At 34.9% G+C, this 15,198-nt stretch overlaps 1 long non-coding RNA gene across 1 annotated transcript in view; it reads right to left on the minus strand.

Annotated features, from left to right (window-relative positions):
• Positions 1-4,786: 4,786 nt before the first annotated feature.
• Positions 4,787-15,198, minus strand: part of LOC116569319 — a 208,568-nt gene continuing 198,156 nt past the window's right edge. The window contains exon 5 of the long non-coding RNA XR_004276978.1: positions 4,787-4,916. This is a non-coding gene — a long non-coding RNA (uncharacterized LOC116569319). The remainder of the gene's footprint in view (positions 4,917-15,198) is intronic.

Here is a 15,198-nt window from a genome sequence, read left to right on the forward strand (position 1 = left end):
TAGTTCTTTCTTATCCCAGAACACAGGATACAGTTCCATTCATTTGTGTCTTTGTCAATTTCTTTCATCAAAGTTCTTTTCTCAGTGCACAGAACTTTCATCCCCTTAGTGAAATCCATCACTATGTAATTTTTTTTGTTTTTGATGCAGTTGTGAATGAGACTGTTTTCTTTTTCAGATATTTTGTTCTAATTATATAGAAATGCAACTGATTTCTATATGTTTAGTATTCTATGACTTTGCTGAAAATACATACATAATAGTTCTAACAATTTTCAGTGGTGCATTTAGAATTTTCCACATATAAGTTCTTGTCATCTGCAAACAAGCAGTTTTACTTCTCCCTTTCTAATTTCTTTTTCTTGCTTGGATGTCCTTGCTAGGACTTTCAGTACTATGTTGGAATAGGAGTGATGAGAATTGGTCTCTTTATCTTATTCCTGATTTTAAAGACTGGCTTTCACATTTTCATGTGAGTATATGTTAGTTGTGGACTTGTCTGTTATGGTGTTTACTATGATATTTTTCTTCTATACCCAATTCGTTCAGCATTTTTATTATGAAAGGATGTTGAATTTTTGTCAAATGGTTTATCACATTTATTGATTTGCATATGCTGAATCATTTTTGTATCCCAGGGCTAAATCTCACTCTATTATGGAGTGTAAGCCTTTTAATATTCTGTTATATTTTATTTGATAACATTAAAAAAAAACTTTTGCAATTATATTTAGCAGGGATATTGGTATATTGGTCTACAGTTTTAGTTTTTTTGGCTTTGGTATCATGGTAATGCTGGCTCAGAAAAACTGCAGAGTAGAGAACATTCCCAAACTCATTTTATGGTTGTGGGAATTCTTCATCTAGTAGAGGAATTCACTGGTAGAAGAATTCATCTGGTACTGGGTCTTCATTTGTTGAGAGGTTTTTGATAACTGCTTTTGTCTTGTTTGTCCTTACAGGTCTGTTCAGATTTTTTATTTCTTAATGATTGAATCTTAATAGGTTGTTTATTTATTACCCTATAATTACTTAAGGTAATCTCTTAGGATCTTTTGTATTTGTAGTCTATCTACTGTAATATCACCATTTTTATTTCTGAATTTGATTTTTCCTTTTTTTTAATGTCTACCTATATGTTTGTCAATTTTATCTTTCATAAAACTAGCTCTATATTCTGTTGCTCTGGTTCTTATTTATTTGTTTTGATCTTGTTATTTTCTTCATTTTACTAACGTTGGTCTTACCTTGTTCTTTTTCTAGCTCCTTGAAATGTACAGTTGGGTTGTTTGAGATCTATATAAACTTCCTTCATACAATTGCTTTTCCTACATCCCATAAGTTATGGTTTGCTATGTTTCTATTTTCTTTGGTCTCAAGATTTTTTTTTAACTAGTATTTTTTTCCTTTGACTCATTGGTTGTTCAGAAGTGTGTTTAATTTTTACACATTTGTGAATTTTTCAGCTTTCCTCCAGCTATTGATTTCTAGTTTCATGTCATTGTGGTCAGAAAACATAATTTATGTCCATTAACTTGAATAATGTTCCCTGTTCACTTGAGAATTTGTATTTTCCTGCTGTTGTTAGAAATGTTCTCTATATATCTGTTAGGTCCATTTATTCTAAACCAAAGTGCTGACAAGTTTCCTTATTAATATTTTAGGATAATCTATCCATTGTTGAAAGTGGGATAATCAAGTCCTCTACCATGTTTGTATTGTCTATTTCTTTTATTAGTATTTTCTTAATATATTTAGGTACTCTGATGCTGCATTCATGTTTATTTATGATTGGTATATACCCTTAATAACTGACCCATTTATCTATAATATGGCCTTCCTTATCTCTTTAGTTTTTTTTCTTATTGTAGAGTTTGACTTTTTTTTTTTTTTTTTCCTCTCAGGTAAGTACAGCTATTCCTGATCTCTTTAGGTTTCCATGTGCATGGAATATCTTTCTCCATAACTTCACTTTGAGACTCTGTATGTCCTAAAGCTGAAATGAGTTTCTTTTAGGTAGCATATAGTTTGATTGTCTTTTGATCATAGAATTTAATCCATTTATATTTAAAGAATTAATGACAGGTAAGTACTTGTAGGTAAGATTGTGTGATTCTCCTTTTCCTTTCTTCATTTCTTATTGTCCTTCTATGTAAATTTAGGATTTTCCATAGTGGTATGCATTGATTCACTTCTCTTTTCTTTTTTTCTTTTCAACCCACTCCAAGTTCTAGGTTGGTGGTTGCCATAAAACATAGCTATAATGGCTTACATTAGGCTACCAACTTCAATTACATTTAAAAACTCTAATCATTTACTCTTGCTTTATGTTTCTAATGTTGCAACTTTGTGCAACTTACATATTTTTATTGTATAACCATTAAATTTACTGTAGTTTAGACATCTGTAATATTTTTTCCTTTAACCCTTATACTATGGTTAACTGACACACAAAAAATTAACATATTGCATTATTCAAGTATTCTAAATTGATAGTATACTTTACCAGTGTTTTTATACGTTCATATATTTTCATATTTCTAATTAATGTCCTTTAATTTTAGCTTAGAAAATTCCCTTCAGCCTTTTTTGTAAACAGGTCCCATGTGATTATCTCCCTCAGAATGTGCTTCGGAATGTCCTTACCTTACCTTCACTTCTGAAGGACAACTTTGCAGGGTAAATTATTTTGTTTGGCAAGGTTCCTCCTCACCACCACCCCCCGCTGAAGCCCCAGTCCTTTGAATATATCATTCCACTTTTAATCTTCTATGCAATCCAATGGTAGCCTTATGGGGATTCACGTCTATAAGAGAAATTTTGCTCTTACTGCTCTTGCTGCTTAAAATGCTCTCTTTTTCTTTGATTTCAGACAACTGTACAACAATGTTTTTTGGAGACAATCATTTTAGTTTGAAATTTTGGGATGATATATCAACGATTTGGACATCTAAATGTCCAAATCTCTGCCTAGATTTGAGAAGTCCTCAGCCATTAAATCTTTAAGGCTTCTGTTCCTTTCTCCATTTTCCTTCTGAGATTCCAACTTTCCTTTAATGATATTCCATAGTTCATGTTGGCTCTCTTCACTTTTTTTCTTTGTTCTCCTTTGAATAATTACAAAGATCTTGTCTGCTACCTCACAGAATTTTCTGCTTGAGCAGTATGCTTTTGCTGCTTTTTATTGCATTTTAATTTCATTTACTGTATTCTTTAGCTCCAGAATTTGTTTGGTTCTTCTTAAATTATTTCTCTCTGTTAAACTTTGCTTTTTATTTTTTCCTTGATTTCACTGTGTTATCTTTATTATTTTTTTGGATCAAAAATTCAAATTTCTTGACATTTTCAAACAAGAGACTGTCTTCTTTGTTGCTTCATCCCACTGTACAGTACATGTGGAAAATATCTGTGCAAAGATTTTTTTAGCTGAATGTGCTAAAAATATGGATACAGTTGTTAATGTTGTGTTGTATATATGTGCAAATTCTATGACTCTTCACTAAGTTTAGAAGACAATGAATATAATGATCCTGCATTCTTTGTTAATGCTCCTTGGCTGGGTTGTAGAAGAGTTTTATAAAGATTTGCAATACTTTTACGTTCAAATGAAAATTTTCTTAAAACAGAAGGAATGCTTGCTTAGTATTCAGTAATCAAAGAAAAAAAAATCATCATACTGCACATGAATGAGCTCAATTTAAAGCTTCAAGAAAAGGGAAACCTTATTTGTGAAGCTGAACAAGTTTAAGAATTTATACTGACATTAAAAGTTTTAATATTGTACATCACTAAAAATGATTTTACACATTTTTCTACCATAAATCAATATGCAGCTTTTAATTATTTATAGTTAGGTACATTAGTTACAAAAACTAAGAAAAATTCTTGTAGCTCATTGAGATTCCTTAAAACAACTATTTTATATTCTTTATCAGATAAATCATTGATCTTCATTTTTTTGTGGTTGATTCCACATTGTGTTCTTCTGGTGTTGTCATATATATATATATATATATATTTTCATGTTCCTTGAGGTCTTACATTGTTGATTTCACAGTTGAGGAAGAAGTCACCCCCTGTACTCTTCAGTAACTAGCTGAGAGAAATACCTGTCAGCCCTGCTAGAGATTCTGAGGCTTTCTCAGGCCTTTCCTATAAATACACCTGCTGAATACTTTTTTCTACCTTGCATGACAGAATTCTTCAAGCTCATATACCTTCCCTCAGTCCTCTAATAAAGATATTTCTCAGTACCCTAAAGCCAGACCTGTTGCTGACAGTCTTCATTTTGCTTGCCCTAGAATGGTGCTAATGCTCAAGATTGTGGCACTCTTCCAGATCCATAGATTTAGTCTAGTTTTAGGAGCACACTCACTAGCCCTCTGTGAAACTCATACTGCTGCTGGGAGTGCCCATGAGCCCTTTGGGATCTGAATTCCAGGTGCCCCTTGTGGCTCACTGGGAGCTTCCTGATGGTGTCTGTGACATATTTAGTAGAATCTGCATACATCTGGTACATCCACCATGCCCTAGCTTTCATTTTCTTAACCACTGACTGCTTTGCAGTCATGAAGTTAAATACTCTTCATTCTGGATGGGACAAAAGAGAAATGACTCTTTGGCAATGTTATGCCCTGATGGAGAAGCTATGCACTCTTCACACTATTTTCTCCACAGAAGTAGTCATGGACTGAAAAACTTTCTCTTAACACTGAACTGTACTCATTTAGGGGATGGGTGAGGTGGGTAAAATGAACCATTACCTGTTTCTGTGCCTTCATCTTGTTTTTGTTGTTGTTGTTGTTGTTTTGTTTTGTTGTTGGTTTGTTTTGTTCTAACAAAGTGCTGAAACTTCCCCAATGGATCTCTGGGTTTCCAGAAAGTCTCCCTTGTCCATGGGTGGTTGTCTCAATGTTCTGTAGGGAAAGGATAGTATAAAACACTCCACCATTGTGATGATGTCACTCTTCTAATTTATCCACTAGTCTCTTTTCTAAGCTAAACACAAGTTCATCCTCACACCTCCAACTCTAATGCCCATATTTCATTCTAGCCCTTTCCCCCTTTGCTTATCTCCCACTCCAACAGTGAGAACCTGAGTGCCACCATCTTTCATCCATTTATATATAATAGTTCAATTCTAGTATATAAATATACTGGTTTCATAATTGTTAATCAGTACTCTGATAAGAAACAGCTTTACCAACTAATGCAATGCTTTTATACAGCTTCTCACATCTATAGTTTTAGACTCTTAACTCATTTCCAACATTCTTTAGATGATTACCTTGTACTTTTCCCTTTTAGTGAGGTTATGTCCTACATTTTGATACAATTAGATTATTTTCTTCTAGTTAGCTTTACATCTTTGGCACCCCTAACCTCCTAATGGATTTAAAAACTTTTTTTTTTTTACATTAAGTTTCACTCTGTGCTATGAAGTTGTAATGGTTTTGACAAGTTCATGGTCTAATGTATTCATCAGTACTCTATCATACAGAGTTGTTTTATGCCCCCCAAATCCTGTTTCACCTATTAAACTTTCCTCTCCCTTAGAATCCAAGGTCATAACTTTTTTGCTTTCTGTCCTATAGTTTTTATTTTTTCTGAAGGTCATGTAAATTTAATAATTCAATATGTAACCTGTTCAAGCTGACTACTTTCACTTAGCAATATGCAATTAACATTCATTCATATTAATAGCTCATTACCTGTTATCCCTTAATACTAAATAGTAGGTATATTTCACTGTTTATCCTCGCATATATTAAAGGACATCTCCAGTGCTTCCAGCTTTGGGCAATTATAAATAGTGCTGCTATAGACTTTCACATGGATGTGTGGACATTAGTTTTCAAAAGAGGTGAACAAATACTAAGAATGTGATGGGTAGATCAAAGATAAACTTCTGTTTAGCTTTTTAAGAAACTGTCAATTAGTCTTCCAAAGTGGATGCACTATTTTCATTCCTTCCAGTGATGGAAATTATTTCCTTTTTCTCCAAATCCTTGGCAAATTTGCTATTCTTAGGATTTAGTTTTTTATTATTATTATTTTTACCTATTCTAAAAGGCATGAAGTATTTTGTTGTTTAATTTTGTTTTCCCTAGTGACAAGTGGTTCTTGATGATCTTTGAAATTCCTTACTCTGTGATTTGTATGTAAATAATTTTGAAAGTTTTCTATGACTATTTGAATACTTCTGCTGCATTCTTTTTTCACTTTTCCAATTATGCCTACATTGAAACTTTTGGTGCTATTCATGAGTTCTTAGATATTCTGTCTTTTTCACTTTCTTTTCATGTTTTCATTAGTTTGAAAAGTTTCCATTGGTTTTCTTGAAGTTCATGGACACTTTCCTTGGAATGTTAAATTTGGTGAGCTGATCAAAGGCATTCTTCACTTCTCTTACTTGCTTCTTGACTTCTTGCATGTGCTTTTGATTCTCTCACATTGTTATCTCTCTGGTGACAGAGTATTTTAAAACACTTGTCTGATAATTCCTACATTTGTGTCACATCTGAATTTGTTTCTGACGATGGTTTTGTTTCTTTAGGTTGTATAATTTTGTTCAAAGTTGGACACTGTATTTCTTATAGGTGTTATCTATGTTGGGATGTGAGAAGTTATACTAATTTGCCTATGATTTCAACTTTCTTTTATGATAGGTTTCAAATACCCCTACTGTTTGTATTTTTCCTTTTCTCTTGGTTTTAGGGCTTCTCTCTGCCCTGTTCCTCAGAAAGAGTATACATCTTGGGACCTCTTTCAACTACAATTCACTGTTAATATACTTGAGGGTTATTGGGATGATGGTTGGATGTGAAAGAAGGAAAGCAAGCCACATTCTTTGGAATAAATCTCAGGCTTATAGTTCTCCCCTCTCTTTAGGGTTTCCCTTTCTCAAGTTTTTTCTGGTTATTTTCCAGGGATACAACTTCTATATTTTTTGTCCCGTCATCTGTTTTACTTTCAGCATTCCCAATCTTTTTTTTTTTTTTTTTTTTTTTAAAGCTCTGTCCTGTTGTGAATTAGCTTTTCCTTCTCTTTTTCATATAGGAACCTGGAAATGATACAGTGTTGTGTAATTCCTTTCCACCACGGGAAAAAAGCTCTGGCTAAAAGATTCCCTGAGACTTGGGCTTCATATGAGGGTTTTAGAGGGTAATCATAGTGGTGTCTCTTCATTCATTCCTCAGACTCATGCGGTTGTTTTTCTCATATTTTTTTATGTGAAAGCCTAGTACATTTTCTTGAAGAAACTGTGACTCTCAGAAGTTTCGTACTCCTCACTTCCACACTCAGCTGATAGCAATTTCTGATTTTCCAATAAAGTAAGTCTTACTATCATTAATGGCTTCCAGCTGCTGCTGCTCCACAGTTAGTTAGTTAACTGTTTGCCCTCTGCTCCTAGTTTTCTGATAGCTCTAAGAAAGTTGTTCATTGGGGCGCCTGGGTGGCTCAGTGGGTTAAGCCGCTGCCTTCGGCTCAGGTCATGATCTCGGGGTCCTGGGATCGAGTCCCGCATTGGGCTCTCTGCTCAGTGGGGAGCCTGCTTCCCTCTCTCTCTCTCTGCCTGCCTCTCCGACTACTTGTGATTTCTCTCTGTCAAACAAATAAATAAAATCTTAAAAAAAAAAAAGAAAGTTGTTCATTTTCAGATTGCCCAGCTTTTCTTATTGTAGACAAAGAGTGCCAAATTATGACACTTTTACAACTTGAACCTGAAACCAAAAGACTAGCTGGTTTTTAAATTAAATATAAATTAACTTTATAGCAAGGATCAATTTGTTAATTACAAATATTATATTGCACAAGATAAAATCACTGAATATGATATTGTTATTTAAATATTAAGCTTATAGGAGCATGAATTTCCAAATATTTTATCCATGCTTAAAAAATAAAAATGACTTGAAACATTTGGATTTCAACCTTTCAGTTTACAGATCATCTCAATCATACTTCTGAGCTCCACAGCAAGTTTATTATAGTCTACTATTTATTTTCAATTGTATGAAGTATTTTCTAAAGAAGATTAGTCAGTATATAAGTATAGTATAGTAGTATAACAAATTTTTTAAAATCCTATTACTTCTACCCGTGTTTATGCTTTATTCTTACCCTGTAAGAACACCATGGACCTCACTGCCTTATATCGTCTCCAGCTTCACTAATACATACAATATCCTATGAAGTGCTAAATGATAGTTGTTTAATTCTTAATTCTCTTTAGGCATATTGAGTTCCTTGGGATTCTTTGGCACTCAAACTAAAACCTTGTTTCAGACCTCTATAGGATTTCTAAGCAAGTATTTGTATTCTGTCAGTCATATAATGTCTTGGGTACTTCCCACTTAACAGTGGCTGTTATTTTTCTTGATTTATATATTAATTTAATTATCAACCCATCTGTGCCTCAGTTTCTGCTATGTACTTTTCTTAAATCTTTAAGTAGACATGTGATTCTTTCTTCCTTCACTCACTTGTTCCCAAACCCCTGAATTTCTACTCTACCTTTAGAAGGAGATAAATAACGCATGTAACATTTGAACATCTTATAAAATTATACTGTCTGAATAAAGAAGTGTATATAAATCTTTAAGAAAAAAAAAGTGTATATAAGGTGGGAAAGAAATGTCCATAAACTACTCTTTCTGGAGAAGTTATCATATACACATATTTATCTGTTTTTCCCTTTCATACATAATAACTTGGGAAAAGGATTTTTCTTCTCTATGAAAACTAATAATTGGCTAGGTTTGCTTTGTGAAAGTACTAAATGTGATCTGTCCTTAATGTGAAAATGCTGTTTTAAGTAATTCAGAAAAGCTCATAAGACATTTTAGTGAAATTTTATGAAAGTTAACTCCAAATTTAATGATAGTCACATTAATTACCAAGGGAGTTTGGAATTCAAAAAAGTTACTAACAGCTAGATAAAACCTACTTTAATCATCAAATTTAAAAGCCATTCAAGTATTATTTTGTAGGATTTGGAGAAAAAGAATATATCATGGAAGGAAATGAAAAAATGAGTGTGAGGAGAAAAAAAATAAAGGACATGATCTTAGGAAAACACTTATTTCAACTTTTTAGATATGTTTATCAATTTGATAATATGGTTGAAAACCCCCTTGAAGAATGTATATATCTTCATATTTTACTAATTCATGTTTTTAAAGATTTCATTTATTTGAGAAAGAGAGATTGAGAGAATGAGTGGAAGAAGAAACAGACTCCCTGAGGAGCAGGGACCCTGAAATGGGACTCGATCCCAGGACCCTTGGATCATGACCTGAGCCAAAGGCAGATATTCAACTGACTGAGCCACCCAGGTGCCCAGTAATTCATTCTTGATAGACCAGTTAAATACACTTAGTTACAAAAGACTTTCATTAGCATGGTAAGACAACTCCATTGAAATATAGTTGCTATCAGTGGTATCCAGGGCTGTCATTTATAATTTCTTGTCCAGCTTTATAAATGGAGTCTAAGTAAAACCATTTGTTCATGCACAGAAGAGAGTAACAATGAGTGGAAATAGTTCAGGTCAGTGAAATATTCTGCAAGGTTCAGGAGAGTGTGTGGATTTATCACTGACATTTTATGTTTGTTCTGTGGGTACCAAGTAAAAAACAAACATTTATCACTGCAAAGCTATTTCAGCTAAGAAAGTGCTAATACATTCTCAGATTTGGAGCCACAGTGAAGTCTGTCAGGTCTCAGAGGGATAATTGTGGACTTTTTCCAAAAACAAGCCATGGTTATCAATATTACTAAATCCTGACAATTGCTCTTTTTTTTTTTTTCCTCATCCCTACAAACAGAAGATTATCAGTTCTGTGTCCTACTTACCATGAATGTTTTCTTTCTTTTTTGCACTGGGATTTCATTATTTTTAGTGCTAGAGGCATAGTAACCTACCTAAAATACCTGATTTGCCTGTTGAATAATTCAGTTGATTCTCTGCATCCATGAGCATGGATGGAACAAAAAAATAATGTTTCATCCAAATAGGACCCAAAAGTATTGGATATTTTCCAACTTAAGAATATAGGAGCTTAATCAAAATATTTCATTTGTCATTCTATGAACAAAAAATGATGAGACTTTAAAACAACTTTCAGAAAGTATGTTGAACAAGAAGTCAGAAAATCAAGTGAGAACTCGGGGGGAAAGACTAATGGTGAAGTTAAAAATACTAATAGGTGGAGGAGATAGCAAAGTTTAAACACTGAAGGAGAATCAAAGGAAGGAATATGTTTTTAGAATAATAAAAAAATGGTACTGAAATATGGTAGAAAGTTCCTATTTAGTTAAAATTAGTTTTTTTTAAATCACCAGAAATTATAATGAAAAGAAAGATGATGAATAATCTGTTAATGTTTAATGATTACAAAAACAAGGGACGTCTGCTTCTTATAATTAAGTAACAAGGAATAGACTTATGTTTCTACTTAAAACAATGGCTTTCAAGAAACTGGAAATCCTACAAAGGGAAATAATCCTTGAGAAATGTGAAACAAATCAAGTGAGCCCTGAAATCACCCAGTTTACTGTAATGAGAGTTTCCAGGCCATAAAGCCAAGAGGGTAACCGAGGCAGAAGGGTGGACTCCCAGAGTTGAGCGGATGTTGCTGAAAGTCTACACAGTTCTAGAGAGTTTGGAGTCAAATTACTCAACATTTGGTACTTCTAATTTTGATTTCTTGAGGAACCTTCATGCAATTTCCACAGTGGCTGAACCAGTTTACATTCCCACCAACGATGTATGAGTATTGGTTTTTCTTCATATCTTCACCAATACTTTTTTTTTTTTTTTGTATTTTGTATTTTAGCCATACTGACAGGTGTGTGGTGATATCTCAGTATAGTTTTGATTTGCATTTCCCTGACGTTGCACATCTTTTCATGTGTCTGTTGGCCATCTGGAAATTTTCTTTGGAAAAATGTCTGTTCATGCCTATGTCCATTTTTTAACTGGATGGTTTGTTTTGGTGGGTGTTGAGTTGTATAACTTCTTTATAGATTTTGGATACTAACCCTTTAATAGATGTATCATTTGCAAATATATTCTCCCATTCCATAGGTTGCCTTTCTTTTAATTTTGTTGATAGTTTCCTTTGTAGTACAGAAAGTTTTCATTTTGGTGTAAGTCCAATACTTTATTTTTGCTTGTATTTCCCTTGCCCCAGCAGATGTATCTAGAAAAACATTGCTACAAATGATATCAAAGACATTAAAGCCTGTGCTCTCTTCTAAGATTTTTATGGTTTCAGGTCTCACATTTAGGTTCATAATCAATTTTGAGTTTATTTTTGTGTATGGTCTAAATAGTCCAGGTTCATTCTCTTAGTGTCTAGTTATGCCCAACACTATTTGTTGAAGAGATTGTTTTTCCCACTGTATGTTCTTGCTTCCTTTGTCAAAAGTTAATTCACCACATATTTGTGGGGTGATTTCTGGGTTTTCTGTTCCCTTGATCTTTTTTTAAAATTTTGTGCCACTACCATACTTTTTTGATTACTGCAGCTTTGTAATATAAGTCCAGATTTATAATACCTCTTGTTTTGTTCTTCATTTTCAAGATTGCTTTGGCTATTCAGGTTTCTTTTTTGGTTCTATACAAATTTTAGGATTGTTTCTTCTAGTTCAGTGAAAAATGCTACTGGTATTGATAAGGATTGCATTAAATCTATAGATTGCTTTAGGCAGTAGGCACATTTTAACAATATTTATATTCCAGTCTATGAGCATGGAATATCTTTCTTTACCCAAAGAGTACAAAAATACTACTTTGAAAAAATTTATGTAGCCCTGTGTTTATTGCAACATTATTACAATAGCCAAATTATGGAAGCAGCCCAAGTGTCCACTGATAGACTAAGATTTATGTGTGTGTGTACAGACACACACACGAATATTAACCAGCCATACAAAAAAAAAATGAAATCTTGCCATGTGCAACAATATGGATGGATCTAGAGAGTACAATGCTAAGTGAGATAAGTTATTCATAGAAAGGTAAATACCAGATAATTGAATTCATCTGTAGAATCAAGGAACAAAACAATAAAGAAAAAAAGAAGACAAACCAAAATAGTAGATTCTTAACTGTAGAGAATACACAGATGGTGCCTCAAGGGGAAGTAGGTGGGGGAGAAGTAAAATCAGTGAAGTGGATTACAAGTAGACTTATTATGAAGATCACTGAATGATGGATAGGACTGTTGAATCACTACATTGTATGCCTGAAAGTAATACAACACCATTTGTTCACTATGCTGGAATTAAAATTTAAAAAAATAAAAATGAAAGAAACACAAGTTTTCAGAGCAAAGGTTTGCAGAACAAAGAGAGAGAAGAGATCTCACTGATGTCTAAAGAGAGTTGCCCTAGAATAATTGTGGCCTATGAACTGGCACACACACAGGTGAAGAAACCACCTGACAGTTGGAAAAGGACCAACTAAAGGGGTTAGAGCAACAGTACCCAGGGCACTCAGTGTGCTCATGCCTCTCTGCGTAAAATCTAATAATTCACAAGCCAGTCATAGAGAACTTTAAAAGGTCTTGCCCTAGTGGTTGGTATAATTAGCCTTAGAATAAACATCATTCTGTTATTGCCTAAAAAAAAAAAATCTTAAAGCACAAAAAATCAACTGAATTGTCTTCAAGTAGCTTAAATATGTCTTTGCATACAACTTAAAAAGCTTACTTTTTTATCCCTTGAGCTCTCTAACTTCTAAAAAATTAAAAGTAACAGTATCTTTTAGCCATTCAGAAATTACCAAGCAGGCAAAGCAGTAGAAAACCATGACTAGAATGAGGAAAAGAAATGAAACAAACCATATAGTAGTGACACAGATACTAAAAACAGCACATAAGTAATTAAAGATATGTTTATATATTCAGAAAGCTAAATGATGGGTTAAACATTTTAAGGAGAAAGATATGAAAAGAATCAATTTGACTTTCTTGTAGCAAAAATTATGTTTAGCATAAAATAAATACATTGGATATAATTGCTGTAAGACATTGCAGAAAAAAATTAATAAACATGGATACTTCACAATAACTGTTTAAAACAAAGGATAATAAGAATGGAAAAAAAAAACCCAATGTGATTTATGATACAACTCACAAATTCAAGCAGTCATTATCCTTATAATTAGAGTCCCTGAAAGAGAGGGGTTGAAAATATTTGAAGAAATAATTACCCAACAATTTCACAGTTTGATAAAAACTAAACCCTGGTATTTAGGATGTTCAAGAAACATTAAGCCCTAATAACATGAGGAAAATTGTACCAAGGAATATCTTAATTACATGGCTCAAATAAATATTGGTTTATTGGTTATAAATATTTAAAGGTATCCTGAGGAAAACAATATGTACAGAAAAACAATAGTAAGGATGAAAGTGATTTTTTTGTTACATCAAAGCAAGAGAGAAGACAGTTGATCAGCATCTTAGAAGTACTGCATAAAACGTTGTCAACCACAAATTTGATGAATAGAGAAAATCTCTTACAAAACTGAAGGAAAAAAAATTTTTTTTTTTTTCAACTACTACCTGAGAGAATGAATGTACCATATCTATACTAGAAAAAAGGTAAAAGTAGTCTTTTAGAATTCCGGTCCAATATAGCAAAGAAGGAAGATCCTGAACTCACCTCCATAGACATACCAAATTTACGCCTATTTATATATAGGACAGTTCCTCTTGAAGAGCGGAGGACAGAACTGAACAACCCCTGTACAACAAAAGATAGGCCACACAGAAAACAGTGAGAGAGAGAGACTTGGCAAGGAAGGGAACCCCCACCCCGACAATGCAGATTGCAACAGGGAAGAATAGTACTGAGGGACTAGGAGCAGATTTGTCTGTCCTGGGGCAGAGAGAAAAAGCTGCCATTTTATTTTTATATTTTAGACAAAGTGGGGAGCAAGAGGGGGAGAGAAAATCTTAAGCAGATTCCCTACTGAACTTGGAGCCTGAGGCAGAGCCCAGTCCCATGACCCTGAGATCATGACTTAAGCTGAAATCAAAAGTAGGATGCTTAACCAACGAGCCACCCAGGCCCAGCCACAGGCCACCCAGTCCCCCAAAGCTGTCATTTTAATGAGCAACTAGTATATGAAAGGTCCAGTTACTTTCCAAGTGCTGAAGAGTTCTCTGGGTTGAAGGGGATGATGAAAACCAGTTTACCTTTTCCCTCCATCCTGACAGAGTAGCTAGGAACAGGCTTCCATACGCCATAGGTACCCTGCAGCTTCAGTGAGCCTCCCAGGTCTTAGCCACATGAGCCATGAATACCCTGGCTATAAAAAACTGTAATTTGAAAAGAACAACCAGAAAATAAAGGACCTAGCCCTAGGACCCCAAAATGGCAAGGGAGCTTCTAGAACCTTCTCTGAGTCTGGGGGGTCTAGAAAGTGCCCCTGTTTACATTCCTTATCTACCTTGATACTATAGACAGGAGCAAGGTCTGGCCTGCAGGGTCAGAGTTCTGGGTCCCTAAACCATACCCAACCCAGCCAACCCATTAAGGCAGCCCCACTCTGGGGTTCACCAGGACACTCCTGAGCAGCATGCGCTACAGCTCCAGGCATTGGGTGAACCACCAACAGAGCACCACAGAAAACTCCAGGCCCGTATCACTTTGGCTCCAAACAGCTTGGTAGGGTCCTCTTGATGCAGACAGAGAACTCTGTGACCTTCTTGGCTTGTACCTTCTTCTTCTATAGCCAGAGCTCTGAGTACCCCCTGCATAGAGTGCCCTGGGAACTGCTAGCCTGTGCCTACCTTGACTCCAGCCTCCCTGCCAGGAGAACCCCTGTGTTGAACACCCCACCATACCCTAGTGTGTTTCACTTGAACTTCAGCAGTTCTGCCAAGGCACTCTCTCCGTTTGGAGTGCCCCAGCACCCTGGCTTGCACCCCACTTTGGCTCCAGCTGCTCTGCTAAGGTGTCTCCTGCACAGAATACCCCAGGACCCTCCTGCCCACATCCTGCCACAGCTCCATTAACCTCACTAGGGTACCCTTTGCACAGAGAGCCCCAGGACACACAGATTTCCACTGTATCTTCAACTGTCCTACCACAGGGCCCTCTGTACAGACAGCCCTAGGACCACTACAGCACATGAACCCTTGAGCTCTGCCACCCTATCAAGCAAGGCACCAGCACAAT

Source organism: Mustela erminea, chromosome 11 (genome assembly GCF_009829155.1).
Source record: "Mustela erminea isolate mMusErm1 chromosome 11, mMusErm1.Pri, whole genome shotgun sequence".
NCBI classification, from domain to species: domain Eukaryota; kingdom Metazoa; phylum Chordata; class Mammalia; order Carnivora; family Mustelidae; genus Mustela; species Mustela erminea.